General features: G+C 48.8%; 31 non-coding genes and 7 pseudogenes across 31 annotated transcripts; all 38 read left to right on the top strand.

Annotated features, from left to right (window-relative positions):
* The first annotated feature begins 179 nt into the window (after positions 1–179).
* LOC121403236 lies at positions 180–298 on the top strand. Its single transcript, XR_005967151.1, has one exon. It is a non-coding gene; the product is annotated as a 5S ribosomal RNA (ribosomal RNA).
* Positions 299–491: 193 nt separating this feature from the next.
* LOC121403235 lies at positions 492–610 on the top strand. The gene has a single exon (XR_005967150.1). It is a non-coding gene; the product is annotated as a 5S ribosomal RNA (ribosomal RNA).
* Positions 611–803: 193 nt separating this feature from the next.
* On the top strand, positions 804–922 carry LOC121403234. Its single transcript, XR_005967149.1, has one exon. It is a non-coding gene; the product is annotated as a 5S ribosomal RNA (ribosomal RNA).
* A 193-nt stretch (positions 923–1,115) lies between these two features.
* On the top strand, positions 1,116–1,234 carry LOC121403233. The gene has a single exon (XR_005967148.1). It is a non-coding gene; the product is annotated as a 5S ribosomal RNA (ribosomal RNA).
* A 193-nt stretch (positions 1,235–1,427) lies between these two features.
* Positions 1,428–1,546, top strand: LOC121403232. The gene has a single exon (XR_005967147.1). It is a non-coding gene; the product is annotated as a 5S ribosomal RNA (ribosomal RNA).
* A 193-nt stretch (positions 1,547–1,739) lies between these two features.
* Positions 1,740–1,858, top strand: LOC121403231. Its single transcript, XR_005967146.1, has one exon. It is a non-coding gene; the product is annotated as a 5S ribosomal RNA (ribosomal RNA).
* A 193-nt stretch (positions 1,859–2,051) lies between these two features.
* On the top strand, positions 2,052–2,170 carry LOC121403230. Its single transcript, XR_005967145.1, has one exon. It is a non-coding gene; the product is annotated as a 5S ribosomal RNA (ribosomal RNA).
* Positions 2,171–2,363: 193 nt separating this feature from the next.
* Positions 2,364–2,482, top strand: LOC121403229. Its single transcript, XR_005967144.1, has one exon. It is a non-coding gene; the product is annotated as a 5S ribosomal RNA (ribosomal RNA).
* A 193-nt stretch (positions 2,483–2,675) lies between these two features.
* On the top strand, positions 2,676–2,794 carry LOC121403227. Its single transcript, XR_005967142.1, has one exon. It is a non-coding gene; the product is annotated as a 5S ribosomal RNA (ribosomal RNA).
* Positions 2,795–2,987: 193 nt separating this feature from the next.
* LOC121403226 lies at positions 2,988–3,106 on the top strand. Its single transcript, XR_005967141.1, has one exon. It is a non-coding gene; the product is annotated as a 5S ribosomal RNA (ribosomal RNA).
* Positions 3,107–3,299: 193 nt separating this feature from the next.
* LOC121403225 lies at positions 3,300–3,418 on the top strand. The gene has a single exon (XR_005967140.1). It is a non-coding gene; the product is annotated as a 5S ribosomal RNA (ribosomal RNA).
* Positions 3,419–3,611: 193 nt separating this feature from the next.
* LOC121403224 lies at positions 3,612–3,730 on the top strand. The gene has a single exon (XR_005967139.1). It is a non-coding gene; the product is annotated as a 5S ribosomal RNA (ribosomal RNA).
* A 193-nt stretch (positions 3,731–3,923) lies between these two features.
* Positions 3,924–4,042, top strand: LOC121403223. Its single transcript, XR_005967138.1, has one exon. It is a non-coding gene; the product is annotated as a 5S ribosomal RNA (ribosomal RNA).
* Positions 4,043–4,235: 193 nt separating this feature from the next.
* LOC121403222 lies at positions 4,236–4,354 on the top strand. Its single transcript, XR_005967137.1, has one exon. It is a non-coding gene; the product is annotated as a 5S ribosomal RNA (ribosomal RNA).
* A 193-nt stretch (positions 4,355–4,547) lies between these two features.
* LOC121403221 lies at positions 4,548–4,666 on the top strand. The gene has a single exon (XR_005967136.1). It is a non-coding gene; the product is annotated as a 5S ribosomal RNA (ribosomal RNA).
* Positions 4,667–4,859: 193 nt separating this feature from the next.
* Positions 4,860–4,978, top strand: LOC121403220. Its single transcript, XR_005967135.1, has one exon. It is a non-coding gene; the product is annotated as a 5S ribosomal RNA (ribosomal RNA).
* A 193-nt stretch (positions 4,979–5,171) lies between these two features.
* LOC121403219 lies at positions 5,172–5,290 on the top strand. Its single transcript, XR_005967134.1, has one exon. It is a non-coding gene; the product is annotated as a 5S ribosomal RNA (ribosomal RNA).
* Positions 5,291–5,483: 193 nt separating this feature from the next.
* Positions 5,484–5,602, top strand: LOC121403218. The gene has a single exon (XR_005967133.1). It is a non-coding gene; the product is annotated as a 5S ribosomal RNA (ribosomal RNA).
* Positions 5,603–5,795: 193 nt separating this feature from the next.
* On the top strand, positions 5,796–5,914 carry LOC121403216. The gene has a single exon (XR_005967131.1). It is a non-coding gene; the product is annotated as a 5S ribosomal RNA (ribosomal RNA).
* A 193-nt stretch (positions 5,915–6,107) lies between these two features.
* Positions 6,108–6,226, top strand: LOC121403215. The gene has a single exon (XR_005967130.1). It is a non-coding gene; the product is annotated as a 5S ribosomal RNA (ribosomal RNA).
* Positions 6,227–6,419: 193 nt separating this feature from the next.
* On the top strand, positions 6,420–6,538 carry LOC121403214. Its single transcript, XR_005967129.1, has one exon. It is a non-coding gene; the product is annotated as a 5S ribosomal RNA (ribosomal RNA).
* A 193-nt stretch (positions 6,539–6,731) lies between these two features.
* Positions 6,732–6,840, top strand: LOC121403442 (annotated as a pseudogene).
* Positions 6,841–7,033: 193 nt separating this feature from the next.
* Positions 7,034–7,152, top strand: LOC121403213. Its single transcript, XR_005967128.1, has one exon. It is a non-coding gene; the product is annotated as a 5S ribosomal RNA (ribosomal RNA).
* A 193-nt stretch (positions 7,153–7,345) lies between these two features.
* Positions 7,346–7,464, top strand: LOC121403212. The gene has a single exon (XR_005967127.1). It is a non-coding gene; the product is annotated as a 5S ribosomal RNA (ribosomal RNA).
* Positions 7,465–7,657: 193 nt separating this feature from the next.
* Positions 7,658–7,776, top strand: LOC121403211. Its single transcript, XR_005967126.1, has one exon. It is a non-coding gene; the product is annotated as a 5S ribosomal RNA (ribosomal RNA).
* A 193-nt stretch (positions 7,777–7,969) lies between these two features.
* On the top strand, positions 7,970–8,088 carry LOC121403210. The gene has a single exon (XR_005967125.1). It is a non-coding gene; the product is annotated as a 5S ribosomal RNA (ribosomal RNA).
* A 193-nt stretch (positions 8,089–8,281) lies between these two features.
* Positions 8,282–8,400, top strand: LOC121403209. The gene has a single exon (XR_005967124.1). It is a non-coding gene; the product is annotated as a 5S ribosomal RNA (ribosomal RNA).
* A 193-nt stretch (positions 8,401–8,593) lies between these two features.
* Positions 8,594–8,712, top strand: LOC121403208. Its single transcript, XR_005967123.1, has one exon. It is a non-coding gene; the product is annotated as a 5S ribosomal RNA (ribosomal RNA).
* Positions 8,713–8,905: 193 nt separating this feature from the next.
* On the top strand, positions 8,906–9,024 carry LOC121403207. The gene has a single exon (XR_005967122.1). It is a non-coding gene; the product is annotated as a 5S ribosomal RNA (ribosomal RNA).
* Positions 9,025–9,217: 193 nt separating this feature from the next.
* Positions 9,218–9,335, top strand: LOC121403408 (annotated as a pseudogene).
* A 192-nt stretch (positions 9,336–9,527) lies between these two features.
* LOC121403205 lies at positions 9,528–9,646 on the top strand. The gene has a single exon (XR_005967120.1). It is a non-coding gene; the product is annotated as a 5S ribosomal RNA (ribosomal RNA).
* A 194-nt stretch (positions 9,647–9,840) lies between these two features.
* Positions 9,841–9,959, top strand: LOC121403204. The gene has a single exon (XR_005967119.1). It is a non-coding gene; the product is annotated as a 5S ribosomal RNA (ribosomal RNA).
* A 193-nt stretch (positions 9,960–10,152) lies between these two features.
* LOC121403393 lies at positions 10,153–10,271 on the top strand (annotated as a pseudogene).
* A 193-nt stretch (positions 10,272–10,464) lies between these two features.
* On the top strand, positions 10,465–10,573 carry LOC121403464 (annotated as a pseudogene).
* Positions 10,574–10,766: 193 nt separating this feature from the next.
* LOC121403203 lies at positions 10,767–10,885 on the top strand. Its single transcript, XR_005967118.1, has one exon. It is a non-coding gene; the product is annotated as a 5S ribosomal RNA (ribosomal RNA).
* A 497-nt stretch (positions 10,886–11,382) lies between these two features.
* Positions 11,383–11,491, top strand: LOC121403441 (annotated as a pseudogene).
* Positions 11,492–11,683: 192 nt separating this feature from the next.
* On the top strand, positions 11,684–11,792 carry LOC121403461 (annotated as a pseudogene).
* A 195-nt stretch (positions 11,793–11,987) lies between these two features.
* LOC121403410 lies at positions 11,988–12,106 on the top strand (annotated as a pseudogene).
* The last annotated feature ends 490 nt before the right edge of the window (positions 12,107–12,596 follow it).

The following is a 12,596-nucleotide window of genomic DNA, read 5'->3' as shown; positions in this document are numbered from 1 at the left end:
ATTTTTTTAACATTTTCCATGTTTTCACTCTTTTTTTTCCACTGCGCGCATGCGTCAGGAAGCCGCAAAGAGCCATTTTTTCAAAATTTTCACCCTTTCATTTTTTTTAACATTTTGCACTTTATTTTTTACACAGCACCGCCCACAGGTCCAAAAGGCCCAAAGTGCCGAGCTTCATCGCCTACGGCCACACCACCCTGAAAGCGCCCGATCTCGTCTGATCTCGGAAGCGATCCAGGGCCGGGCCTGGTTAGTACCTGGATGGGAGACCGCCTGGGAATACCGGGTGTCGTAGGCTTTTTAGCCGTTGCCATTTTTTTAACATTTTCCATGTTTTCACTCTTTTTTTTCCACTGCGCGCATGCGTCAGGAAGCCGCAAAGAGCCATTTTTTCAAAATTTTCACCCTTTCATTTTTTTTAACATTTTGCACTTTATTTTTTACACAGCACCGCCCACAGGTCCAAAAGGCCCAAAGTGCCGAGCTTCATCGCCTACGGCCACACCACCCTGAAAGCGCCCGATCTCGTCTGATCTCGGAAGCGATCCAGGGCCGGGCCTGGTTAGTACCTGGATGGGAGACCGCCTGGGAATACCGGGTGTCGTAGGCTTTTTAGCCGTTGCCATTTTTTTAACATTTTCCATGTTTTCACTCTTTTTTTTCCACTGCGCGCATGCGTCAGGAAGCCGCAAAGAGCCATTTTTTCAAAATTTTCACCCTTTCATTTTTTTTAACATTTTGCACTTTATTTTTTACACAGCACCGCCCACAGGTCCAAAAGGCCCAAAGTGCCGAGCTTCATCGCCTACGGCCACACCACCCTGAAAGCGCCCGATCTCGTCTGATCTCGGAAGCGATCCAGGGCCGGGCCTGGTTAGTACCTGGATGGGAGACCGCCTGGGAATACCGGGTGTCGTAGGCTTTTTAGCCGTTGCCATTTTTTTAACATTTTCCATGTTTTCACTCTTTTTTTTCCACTGCGCGCATGCGTCAGGAAGCCGCAAAGAGCCATTTTTTCAAAATTTTCACCCTTTCATTTTTTTTAACATTTTGCACTTTATTTTTTACACAGCACCGCCCACAGGTCCAAAAGGCCCAAAGTGCCGAGCTTCATCGCCTACGGCCACACCACCCTGAAAGCGCCCGATCTCGTCTGATCTCGGAAGCGATCCAGGGCCGGGCCTGGTTAGTACCTGGATGGGAGACCGCCTGGGAATACCGGGTGTCGTAGGCTTTTTAGCCGTTGCCATTTTTTTAACATTTTCCATGTTTTCACTCTTTTTTTTCCACTGCGCGCATGCGTCAGGAAGCCGCAAAGAGCCATTTTTTCAAAATTTTCACCCTTTCATTTTTTTTAACATTTTGCACTTTATTTTTTACACAGCACCGCCCACAGGTCCAAAAGGCCCAAAGTGCCGAGCTTCATCGCCTACGGCCACACCACCCTGAAAGCGCCCGATCTCGTCTGATCTCGGAAGCGATCCAGGGCCGGGCCTGGTTAGTACCTGGATGGGAGACCGCCTGGGAATACCGGGTGTCGTAGGCTTTTTAGCCGTTGCCATTTTTTTAACATTTTCCATGTTTTCACTCTTTTTTTTCCACTGCGCGCATGCGTCAGGAAGCCGCAAAGAGCCATTTTTTCAAAATTTTCACCCTTTCATTTTTTTTAACATTTTGCACTTTATTTTTTACACAGCACCGCCCACAGGTCCAAAAGGCCCAAAGTGCCGAGCTTCATCGCCTACGGCCACACCACCCTGAAAGCGCCCGATCTCGTCTGATCTCGGAAGCGATCCAGGGCCGGGCCTGGTTAGTACCTGGATGGGAGACCGCCTGGGAATACCGGGTGTCGTAGGCTTTTTAGCCGTTGCCATTTTTTTAACATTTTCCATGTTTTCACTCTTTTTTTTCCACTGCGCGCATGCGTCAGGAAGCCGCAAAGAGCCATTTTTTCAAAATTTTCACCCTTTCATTTTTTTTAACATTTTGCACTTTATTTTTTACACAGCACCGCCCACAGGTCCAAAAGGCCCAAAGTGCCGAGCTTCATCGCCTACGGCCACACCACCCTGAAAGCGCCCGATCTCGTCTGATCTCGGAAGCGATCCAGGGCCGGGCCTGGTTAGTACCTGGATGGGAGACCGCCTGGGAATACCGGGTGTCGTAGGCTTTTTAGCCGTTGCCATTTTTTTAACATTTTCCATGTTTTCACTCTTTTTTTTCCACTGCGCGCATGCGTCAGGAAGCCGCAAAGAGCCATTTTTTCAAAATTTTCACCCTTTCATTTTTTTTAACATTTTGCACTTTATTTTTTACACAGCACCGCCCACAGGTCCAAAAGGCCCAAAGTGCCGAGCTTCATCGCCTACGGCCACACCACCCTGAAAGCGCCCGATCTCGTCTGATCTCGGAAGCGATCCAGGGCCGGGCCTGGTTAGTACCTGGATGGGAGACCGCCTGGGAATACCGGGTGTCGTAGGCTTTTTAGCCGTTGCCATTTTTTTAACATTTTCCATGTTTTCACTCTTTTTTTTCCACTGCGCGCATGCGTCAGGAAGCCGCAAAGAGCCATTTTTTCAAAATTTTCACCCTTTCATTTTTTTTAACATTTTGCACTTTATTTTTTACACAGCACCGCCCACAGGTCCAAAAGGCCCAAAGTGCCGAGCTTCATCGCCTACGGCCACACCACCCTGAAAGCGCCCGATCTCGTCTGATCTCGGAAGCGATCCAGGGCCGGGCCTGGTTAGTACCTGGATGGGAGACCGCCTGGGAATACCGGGTGTCGTAGGCTTTTTAGCCGTTGCCATTTTTTTAACATTTTCCATGTTTTCACTCTTTTTTTTCCACTGCGCGCATGCGTCAGGAAGCCGCAAAGAGCCATTTTTTCAAAATTTTCACCCTTTCATTTTTTTTAACATTTTGCACTTTATTTTTTACACAGCACCGCCCACAGGTCCAAAAGGCCCAAAGTGCCGAGCTTCATCGCCTACGGCCACACCACCCTGAAAGCGCCCGATCTCGTCTGATCTCGGAAGCGATCCAGGGCCGGGCCTGGTTAGTACCTGGATGGGAGACCGCCTGGGAATACCGGGTGTCGTAGGCTTTTTAGCCGTTGCCATTTTTTTAACATTTTCCATGTTTTCACTCTTTTTTTTCCACTGCGCGCATGCGTCAGGAAGCCGCAAAGAGCCATTTTTTCAAAATTTTCACCCTTTCATTTTTTTTAACATTTTGCACTTTATTTTTTACACAGCACCGCCCACAGGTCCAAAAGGCCCAAAGTGCCGAGCTTCATCGCCTACGGCCACACCACCCTGAAAGCGCCCGATCTCGTCTGATCTCGGAAGCGATCCAGGGCCGGGCCTGGTTAGTACCTGGATGGGAGACCGCCTGGGAATACCGGGTGTCGTAGGCTTTTTAGCCGTTGCCATTTTTTTAACATTTTCCATGTTTTCACTCTTTTTTTTCCACTGCGCGCATGCGTCAGGAAGCCGCAAAGAGCCATTTTTTCAAAATTTTCACCCTTTCATTTTTTTTAACATTTTGCACTTTATTTTTTACACAGCACCGCCCACAGGTCCAAAAGGCCCAAAGTGCCGAGCTTCATCGCCTACGGCCACACCACCCTGAAAGCGCCCGATCTCGTCTGATCTCGGAAGCGATCCAGGGCCGGGCCTGGTTAGTACCTGGATGGGAGACCGCCTGGGAATACCGGGTGTCGTAGGCTTTTTAGCCGTTGCCATTTTTTTAACATTTTCCATGTTTTCACTCTTTTTTTTCCACTGCGCGCATGCGTCAGGAAGCCGCAAAGAGCCATTTTTTCAAAATTTTCACCCTTTCATTTTTTTTAACATTTTGCACTTTATTTTTTACACAGCACCGCCCACAGGTCCAAAAGGCCCAAAGTGCCGAGCTTCATCGCCTACGGCCACACCACCCTGAAAGCGCCCGATCTCGTCTGATCTCGGAAGCGATCCAGGGCCGGGCCTGGTTAGTACCTGGATGGGAGACCGCCTGGGAATACCGGGTGTCGTAGGCTTTTTAGCCGTTGCCATTTTTTTAACATTTTCCATGTTTTCACTCTTTTTTTTCCACTGCGCGCATGCGTCAGGAAGCCGCAAAGAGCCATTTTTTCAAAATTTTCACCCTTTCATTTTTTTTAACATTTTGCACTTTATTTTTTACACAGCACCGCCCACAGGTCCAAAAGGCCCAAAGTGCCGAGCTTCATCGCCTACGGCCACACCACCCTGAAAGCGCCCGATCTCGTCTGATCTCGGAAGCGATCCAGGGCCGGGCCTGGTTAGTACCTGGATGGGAGACCGCCTGGGAATACCGGGTGTCGTAGGCTTTTTAGCCGTTGCCATTTTTTTAACATTTTCCATGTTTTCACTCTTTTTTTTCCACTGCGCGCATGCGTCAGGAAGCCGCAAAGAGCCATTTTTTCAAAATTTTCACCCTTTCATTTTTTTTAACATTTTGCACTTTATTTTTTACACAGCACCGCCCACAGGTCCAAAAGGCCCAAAGTGCCGAGCTTCATCGCCTACGGCCACACCACCCTGAAAGCGCCCGATCTCGTCTGATCTCGGAAGCGATCCAGGGCCGGGCCTGGTTAGTACCTGGATGGGAGACCGCCTGGGAATACCGGGTGTCGTAGGCTTTTTAGCCGTTGCCATTTTTTTAACATTTTCCATGTTTTCACTCTTTTTTTTCCACTGCGCGCATGCGTCAGGAAGCCGCAAAGAGCCATTTTTTCAAAATTTTCACCCTTTCATTTTTTTTAACATTTTGCACTTTATTTTTTACACAGCACCGCCCACAGGTCCAAAAGGCCCAAAGTGCCGAGCTTCATCGCCTACGGCCACACCACCCTGAAAGCGCCCGATCTCGTCTGATCTCGGAAGCGATCCAGGGCCGGGCCTGGTTAGTACCTGGATGGGAGACCGCCTGGGAATACCGGGTGTCGTAGGCTTTTTAGCCGTTGCCATTTTTTTAACATTTTCCATGTTTTCACTCTTTTTTTTCCACTGCGCGCATGCGTCAGGAAGCCGCAAAGAGCCATTTTTTCAAAATTTTCACCCTTTCATTTTTTTTAACATTTTGCACTTTATTTTTTACACAGCACCGCCCACAGGTCCAAAAGGCCCAAAGTGCCGAGCTTCATCGCCTACGGCCACACCACCCTGAAAGCGCCCGATCTCGTCTGATCTCGGAAGCGATCCAGGGCCGGGCCTGGTTAGTACCTGGATGGGAGACCGCCTGGGAATACCGGGTGTCGTAGGCTTTTTAGCCGTTGCCATTTTTTTAACATTTTCCATGTTTTCACTCTTTTTTTTCCACTGCGCGCATGCGTCAGGAAGCCGCAAAGAGCCATTTTTTCAAAATTTTCACCCTTTCATTTTTTTTAACATTTTGCACTTTATTTTTTACACAGCACCGCCCACAGGTCCAAAAGGCCCAAAGTGCCGAGCTTCATCGCCTACGGCCACACCACCCTGAAAGCGCCCGATCTCGTCTGATCTCGGAAGCGATCCAGGGCCGGGCCTGGTTAGTACCTGGATGGGAGACCGCCTGGGAATACCGGGTGTCGTAGGCTTTTTAGCCGTTGCCATTTTTTTAACATTTTCCATGTTTTCACTCTTTTTTTTCCACTGCGCGCATGCGTCAGGAAGCCGCAAAGAGCCATTTTTTCAAAATTTTCACCCTTTCATTTTTTTTAACATTTTGCACTTTATTTTTTACACAGCACCGCCCACAGGTCCAAAAGGCCCAAAGTGCCGAGCTTCATCGCCTACGGCCACACCACCCTGAAAGCGCCCGATCTCGTCTGATCTCGGAAGCGATCCAGGGCCGGGCCTGGTTAGTACCTGGATGGGAGACCGCCTGGGAATACCGGGTGTCGTAGGCTTTTTAGCCGTTGCCATTTTTTTAACATTTTCCATGTTTTCACTCTTTTTTTTCCACTGCGCGCATGCGTCAGGAAGCCGCAAAGAGCCATTTTTTCAAAATTTTCACCCTTTCATTTTTTTTAACATTTTGCACTTTATTTTTTACACAGCACCGCCCACAGGTCCAAAAGGCCCAAAGTGCCGAGCTTCATCGCCTACGGCCACACCACCCTGAAAGCGCCCGATCTCGTCTGATCTCGGAAGCGATCCAGGGCCGGGCCTGGTTAGTACCTGGATGGGAGACCGCCTGGGAATACCGGGTGTCGTAGGCTTTTTAGCCGTTGCCATTTTTTTAACATTTTCCATGTTTTCACTCTTTTTTTTCCACTGCGCGCATGCGTCAGGAAGCCGCAAAGAGCCATTTTTTCAAAATTTTCACCCTTTCATTTTTTTTAACATTTTGCACTTTATTTTTTACACAGCACCGCCCACAGGTCCAAAAGGCCCAAAGTGCCGAGCTTCATCGCCTACGGCCACACCACCCTGAAAGCGCCCGATCTCGTCTGATCTCGGAAGCGATCCAGGGCCGGGCCTGGTTAGTACCTGGATGGGAGACCGCCTGGGAATACCGGGTGTCGTAGGCTTTTTAGCCGTTGCCATTTTTTTAACATTTTCCATGTTTTCACTCTTTTTTTTCCACTGCGCGCATGCGTCAGGAAGCCGCAAAGAGCCATTTTTTCAAAATTTTCACCCTTTCATTTTTTTTAACATTTTGCACTTTATTTTTTACACAGCACCGCCCACAGGTCCAAAAGGCCCAAAGTGCCGAGCTTCATCGCCTACGGCCACACCACCCTGAAAGCGCCTGATCTCGGAAGCGATCCAGGGCCGGGCCTGGTTAGTACCTGGATGGGAGACCGCCTGGGAATACCGGGTGTCGTAGGCTTTTTAGCCGTTGCCATTTTTTTAACATTTTCCATGTTTTCACTCTTTTTTTTCCACTGCGCGCATGCGTCAGGAAGCCGCAAAGAGCCATTTTTTCAAAATTTTCACCCTTTCATTTTTTTTAACATTTTGCACTTTATTTTTTACACAGCACCGCCCACAGGTCCAAAAGGCCCAAAGTGCCGAGCTTCATCGCCTACGGCCACACCACCCTGAAAGCGCCCGATCTCGTCTGATCTCGGAAGCGATCCAGGGCCGGGCCTGGTTAGTACCTGGATGGGAGACCGCCTGGGAATACCGGGTGTCGTAGGCTTTTTAGCCGTTGCCATTTTTTTAACATTTTCCATGTTTTCACTCTTTTTTTTCCACTGCGCGCATGCGTCAGGAAGCCGCAAAGAGCCATTTTTTCAAAATTTTCACCCTTTCATTTTTTTTAACATTTTGCACTTTATTTTTTACACAGCACCGCCCACAGGTCCAAAAGGCCCAAAGTGCCGAGCTTCATCGCCTACGGCCACACCACCCTGAAAGCGCCCGATCTCGTCTGATCTCGGAAGCGATCCAGGGCCGGGCCTGGTTAGTACCTGGATGGGAGACCGCCTGGGAATACCGGGTGTCGTAGGCTTTTTAGCCGTTGCCATTTTTTTAACATTTTCCATGTTTTCACTCTTTTTTTTCCACTGCGCGCATGCGTCAGGAAGCCGCAAAGAGCCATTTTTTCAAAATTTTCACCCTTTCATTTTTTTTAACATTTTGCACTTTATTTTTTACACAGCACCGCCCACAGGTCCAAAAGGCCCAAAGTGCCGAGCTTCATCGCCTACGGCCACACCACCCTGAAAGCGCCCGATCTCGTCTGATCTCGGAAGCGATCCAGGGCCGGGCCTGGTTAGTACCTGGATGGGAGACCGCCTGGGAATACCGGGTGTCGTAGGCTTTTTAGCCGTTGCCATTTTTTTAACATTTTCCATGTTTTCACTCTTTTTTTTCCACTGCGCGCATGCGTCAGGAAGCCGCAAAGAGCCATTTTTTCAAAATTTTCACCCTTTCATTTTTTTTAACATTTTGCACTTTATTTTTTACACAGCACCGCCCACAGGTCCAAAAGGCCCAAAGTGCCGAGCTTCATCGCCTACGGCCACACCACCCTGAAAGCGCCCGATCTCGTCTGATCTCGGAAGCGATCCAGGGCCGGGCCTGGTTAGTACCTGGATGGGAGACCGCCTGGGAATACCGGGTGTCGTAGGCTTTTTAGCCGTTGCCATTTTTTTAACATTTTCCATGTTTTCACTCTTTTTTTTCCACTGCGCGCATGCGTCAGGAAGCCGCAAAGAGCCATTTTTTCAAAATTTTCACCCTTTCATTTTTTTTAACATTTTGCACTTTATTTTTTACACAGCACCGCCCACAGGTCCAAAAGGCCCAAAGTGCCGAGCTTCATCGCCTACGGCCACACCACCCTGAAAGCGCCCGATCTCGTCTGATCTCGGAAGCGATCCAGGGCCGGGCCTGGTTAGTACCTGGATGGGAGACCGCCTGGGAATACCGGGTGTCGTAGGCTTTTTAGCCGTTGCCATTTTTTTAACATTTTCCATGTTTTCACTCTTTTTTTTCCACTGCGCGCATGCGTCAGGAAGCCGCAAAGAGCCATTTTTTCAAAATTTTCACCCTTTCATTTTTTTTAACATTTTGCACTTTATTTTTTACACAGCACCGCCCACAGGTCCAAAAGGCCCAAAGTGCCGAGCTTCATCGCCTACGGCCACACCACCCTGAAAGCGCCCGATCTCGTCTGATCTCGGAAGCGATCCAGGGCCGGGCCTGGTTAGTACCTGGATGGGAGACCGCCTGGGAATACCGGGTGTCGTAGGCTTTTTAGCCGTTGCCATTTTTTTAACATTTTCCATGTTTTCACTCTTTTTTTTCCACTGCGCGCATGCGTCAGGAAGCCGCAAAGAGCCATTTTTTCAAAATTTTCACCCTTTCATTTTTTTTAACATTTTGCACTTTATTTTTTACACAGCACCGCCCACAGGTCCAAAAGGCCCAAAGTGCCGAGCTTCATCGCCTACGGCCACACCACCCTGAAAGCGCCCGATCTCGTCTGATCTCGGAAGCGATCCAGGGCCGGGCCTGGTTAGTACCTGGATGGGAGACCGCCTGGGAATACCGGGTGTCGTAGGCTTTTTAGCCGTTGCCATTTTTTTAACATTTTCCATGTTTTCACTCTTTTTTTTCCACTGCGCGCATGCGTCAGGAAGCCGCAAAGAGCCATTTTTTCAAAATTTTCACCCTTTCATTTTTTTTAACATTTTGCACTTTATTTTTTACACAGCACCGCCCACAGGTCCAAAAGGCCCAAAGTGCCGAGCTTCATCGCCTACGGCCACACCACCCTGAAAGCGCCCGATCTCGTCTGATCTCGGAAGCGATCCAGGCCGGGCCTGGTTAGTACCTGGATGGGAGACCGCCTGGGAATACCGGGTGTCGTAGGCTTTTTAGCCGTTGCCATTTTTTTAACATTTTCCATGTTTTCACTCTTTTTTTTCCACTGCGCGCATGCGTCAGGAAGCCGCAAAGAGCCATTTTTTCAAAATTTTCACCCTTTCATTTTTTTAACATTTTGCACTTTATTTTTTACACAGCACCGCCCACAGGTCCAAAAGGCCCAAAGTGCCGAGCTTCATCGCCTACGGCCACACCACCCTGAAAGCGCCCGATCTCGTCTGATCTCGGAAGCGATCCAGGGCCGGGCCTGGTTAGTACCTGGATGGGAGACCGCCTGGGAATACCGGGTGTCGTAGGCTTTTTAGCCGTTGCCATTTTTTTTAACATTTTCCATGTTTTCACTCTTTTTTTTCCACTGCGCGCATGCGTCAGGAAGCCGCAAAGAGCCATTTTTTCAAAATTTTCACCCTTTCATTTTTTTTAACATTTTGCACTTTATTTTTTACACAGCACCGCCCACAGGTCCAAAAGGCCCAAAGTGCCGAGCTTCATCGCCTACGGCCACACCACCCTGAAAGCGCCCGATCTCGTCTGATCTCGGAAGCGATCCAGGGCCGGGCCTGGTTAGTACCTGGATGGGAGACCGCCTGGGAATACCGGGTGTCGTAGGCTTTTTAGCCGTTGCCATTTTTTTAACATTTTCCATGTTTTCACTCTTTTTTTTCCACTGCGCGCATGCGTCAGGAAGCCGCAAAGAGCCATTTTTTCAAAATTTTCACCCTTTCATTTTTTTTAACATTTTGCACTTTATTTTTTACACAGCACCGCCCACAGGTCCAAAAGGCCCAAAGTGCCGAGCTTCATCGCCTACGGCCACACCACCCTGAAAGCGCCCGATGTCGTCTGATCTCGGAAGCGATCCAGGGCCGGGCCTGGTTAGTACCTGGATGGGAGACCGCCTGGGAATACCGGGTGTCGTAGGCTTTTTAGCCGTTGCCATTTTTTTAACATTTTCCATGTTTTCACTCTTTTTTTTCCACTGCGCGCATGCGTCAGGAAGCCGCAAAGAGCCATTTTTTCAAAATTTTCACCCTTTCATTTTTTTTAACATTTTGCACTTTATTTTTTACACAGCACCGCCCACAGGTCCAAAAGGCCCAAAGTGCCGAGCTTCATCGCCTACGGCCACACCACCCTGAAAGCGCCTGATCTCGGAAGCGATCCAGTGCCGGGCCTGGTTAGTACCTGGATGGGAGACCGCCTGGGAATACCGGGTGTCGTAGGCTTTTTAGCCGTTGCCATTTTTTTAACATTTTCCATGTTTTCACTCTTTTTTTTCCACTGCGCGCATGCGTCAGGAAGCCGCAAAGAGCCATTTTTTCAAAATTTTCACCCTTTCATTTTTTTTAACATTTTGCACTTTATTTTTTACACAGCACCGCCCACAGGTCCAAAAGGCCCAAAGTGCCGAGCTTCATCGCCTACGGCCACACCACCCTGAAAGCGCCCGATCTCGTCTGATCTCGGAAGCGATCCAGGGCCGGGCCTGGTTAGTACCTGGATGGGAGACCGCCTGGGAATACCGGGTGTCGTAGGCTTTTTAGCCGTTGCCATTTTTTTTAACATTTTCCATGTTTTCACTCTTTTTTTTCCACTGCGCGCATGCGTCAGGAAGCCGCAAAGAGCCATTTTTTCAAAATTTTCACCCTTTCATTTTTTTTAACATTTTGCACTTTATTTTTTACACAGCACCGCCCACAGGTCCAAAAGGCCCAAAGTGCCGAGCTTCATCGCCTACGGCCACACCAACCTGAAAGCGCCTGATCTCGGAAGCGATCCAGGGCCGGGCCTGGTTAGTACCTGGACGGGAGACCGCCTGGGAATACCGGGTGTCATAGGCTTTTTAGCCGTTGCCATTTTTTTTAACATTTTCCATGTTTTCACTCTTTTTTTTCCACTGCGCGCATGCGTCAGGAAGCCGCAAAGAGCCATTTTTTCAAAATTTTCACCCTTTCATTTTTTTTAACATTTTGCACTTTATTTTTTACACAGCACCGCCCACAGGTCCAAAAGGCCCAAAGTGCCGAGCTTCATCGCCTACGGCCACACCACCCTGAAAGCGCCTGATCTCGGAAGCGATCCAGGGCCGGGCCTGGTTAGTACCTGGATGGGAGACCGCCTGGGAATACCGGGTGTCGTAGGCTTTTTAGCCGTTGCCATTTTTTTAACATTTTCCATGTTTTCACTCTTTTTTTTCCACTGCGCGCATGCGTCAGGAAGCCGCAAAGAGCCATTTTTTCAAAATTTTCACCCTTTCATTTTTTTAACATTTTGCACTTTATTTTTTACACAGCACCGCCCACAGGTCCAAAAGGCCCAAAGTGCCGAGCTTCATCGCCTACGGCCACACCAACCTGAAAGCGCCTGATCTCGGAAGCGATCCAGGGCCGGGCCTGGTTAGTACCTGGATGGGAGACCGCCTGGGAATACCGGGTGTCGTAGGCTTTTTAGCCGTTGCCATTTTTTTTAACATTTTCCATGTTTTCACTCTTTTTTTTCCACTGCGCGCATGCGTCAGGAAGCCGCAAAGAGCCATTTTTTCAAAAATTTTCACCCTTTCATTTTTTTTAACATTTTGCACTTTATTTTTTACACAGCACCGCCCACAGGTCCAAAAGGCCCAAAGTGCCGAGCTTCATCGCCTACGGCCACACCACCCTGAAAGCGCCCGAGTCTCGTCTGATCTCGGAAGCGATCCAGGGCCGGGCCTGGTTAGTACCTGGATGGGAGACCGCCTGGGAATACCGGTGTCGTAGGCTTTTTAGCCGTTGCCATTTTTTTAACATTTTCCATGTTTCACTCTTTTTTTTCCACTGCGCGCATGCGTCAGGAAGCCCGCAAGAGCCATTTTTTCAAAAAAAAATTTTTCACCCTTTCATTTTTTTTAAACATTTTTGCACTTTTAATTTTTACAACAGCACCGCCCACAGGTCCAAAAGGCCCAACGTGCCGGCTTCATCGCCCTTACCCGGCCCACACCACCCTGAAAGCGCCCGAATGTCGTCCTGATCTCGGAAGCGATCCAGGGCCGGGCCTGGTTAGTACCTGGATGGGAGACCGCCTGGGAATACCGGGTGTCGTAGGCTTTTTAGCCGTTGCCATTTTTTTAACATTTTCCATGTTTTCACTCTTTTTTTTCCACTGCGCGCATGCGTCAGGAAGCCGCAAAGAGCCATTTTTTCAAAATTTTCACCCTTTCATTTTTTTTAACATTTTGCACTTTATTTTTTACACAGCACCGCCCACAGG

Source organism: Xenopus laevis, chromosome 4L, assembly GCF_017654675.1.
Source record: "Xenopus laevis strain J_2021 chromosome 4L, Xenopus_laevis_v10.1, whole genome shotgun sequence".
Lineage (NCBI taxonomy): Eukaryota > Metazoa > Chordata > Amphibia > Anura > Pipidae > Xenopus > Xenopus laevis.
This window is presented reverse-complemented; position numbering and strand designations above follow the sequence as displayed.